Below are 1676 nucleotides of genomic sequence, written 5' to 3'. Positions count from 1 at the left end.
GGGGAGGGGGCGCCGCCACCCCGGCGAGAGGCGGGGCCAGGGAGGCCCACAAGAGCTGGCCTCCTGTCCCGCCTCACCAACATGATCAGACGCACCTAATAGGCCAGCGGGGGAGGGGGCGTGGCCAAAGAGAAACGAGGGATCTTTAAATCTTGAGTCAGTGGAACCAGGGATCTGGCCTCTCTAAAGGGGGCGTGGTCTGTGCCTGAGGTCACCAGGGGTCATAATTAGGCCGAGTGAAGTCAAGCTGACTGTTCGGGTCAGAACGGACTTCAGGGCGAGGACGTCCAACACCAACACCAGGGATATTGGACTGGGAGATTGATACGGGATCAGGAAACAAAATATCACAAGTATCAATTGTTGGGGTGAAGTTCAGAACCACAGGCTGACCCCTGGCTGACCCCTGGCTGACCCCTAGGTGACCCCAGGCCCCCTGATGATGACGCTGGAGAACATCAGACCCACAGATCTGTTCTCCTTCGTTCCCTTCGCCGCTGACACTGACTGAAGATTTAAAGAACAAACTCTCGGATGAATGAGAATCCTCTCCACTTTACACCTGGATCCCAGACCAAAGCAGTCGAATCACGATCTGAGAAGCGGCGATAATCTCTCTCTCTCTCTCTCACGCCAGCTGCCGCCCTCACTTCCTTTGTCAGGGTCAGCTGATATCCCACTCAGAGCCAGACCTCCTCGATGACTCGGTTTGATAACAAAATCTAAAAAGCTGCTCCGAGGCTCCTGCCATTCTGCTTCCCGTCCCCCAAAACGGCGCCCTCCGAGTGTGTCCGACACGCATCGCCCGTCTCCAGCTGCAGGAAGACGGGCCAATTTGCTTTTATTTGTTATTTTCCTCCTGTCGCTCTCCTTTCCCTCCTCTTCTTCCCGCTCCTCTTCCTCCTCCTTCACTGTGAATTTCTCAGCTCTCTTGTTGAATGGAATTTCTCAAAGTGATTTGAATGCTAACGGCTCTGTCCTCTGTCTCTCCCTCTGTCACCTCCCTTCCCTCCTTCTCTCTCTCTCTCTCTCTCTCTCTCTTCTTCAGATAAAGGTCTGACTCCTCCATGCCTGCCTCCACTCCTCTAGTCTGCTCCCTCCTTTTCTGCCCAGCCTGACGCAACCCCCATTATTCCCCATTATCTCTACTCTTTCAAGACAGCACTGGCTGTGAGAGCGCCCCCTTTTCCTACCCACCCCCCCAGCCCACCCGCGTCAGTGGAAACGGTGTCAAATAATCTTTACGACGTCTCATCACGTTGGCCCGTATTCGCTTATTGGTCAAACGGTAAAACTTTTTAAGGCCTAACTCTGCTCATAACTTCCCGACGAGGAGCTCGAGCTCCGACTTCCCTGTGAGTTCACACTCCCCTCAATCTTCCTGCCTGCTGTTTGCGGAGCTGCGGACCTCAGATAGAGAGAGACACAGGAGAGAGAGGGGGGGGGGGCAGCTACGGAGAAATCTGATTCCCGCTCTCGGCCGGCGCAGAGAGAGGTTGAAGCCCCGGAGCCCGGGGTGATTCAGTCCTCTCACAGTCCAGCTAATGGAGGTTGTCTCCGTGTTCCTGCCCCGGCTAAAGGCGGCTATTTCTGGCCCTGTAAGAGCGAACACGCTTACTGTAACAGCTGCACATTTTTCAGCCGACAGGGGGGGAGGAGGGGGAGGAAGGAGGGGG

At 55.4% G+C, this 1676-nt stretch overlaps 1 protein-coding gene across 1 annotated transcript in view; it reads left to right on the top strand.

Annotated features, from left to right (window-relative positions):
* The window catches only part of mpz (myelin protein zero), a 15862-nt gene extending 14233 nt beyond the window's left edge, over positions 1-1629 (top strand). The window contains exon 7 of the mRNA XM_008335006.3: positions 1049-1629. The gene's annotated coding sequence lies outside the window, so the exon portion shown is untranslated. The remainder of the gene's footprint in view (positions 1-1048) is intronic.
* Positions 1630-1676: the final 47 nt, after the last annotated feature.

Source organism: Cynoglossus semilaevis, chromosome 20, assembly GCF_000523025.1.
Source record: "Cynoglossus semilaevis isolate Cse_v1.0 chromosome 20, Cse_v1.0, whole genome shotgun sequence".
Classification (NCBI taxonomy): domain Eukaryota; kingdom Metazoa; phylum Chordata; class Actinopteri; order Pleuronectiformes; family Cynoglossidae; genus Cynoglossus; species Cynoglossus semilaevis.
The sequence above is the reverse complement of the archived record's forward strand: the minus strand, read 5'-3'. Positions and strand labels throughout refer to the sequence as shown.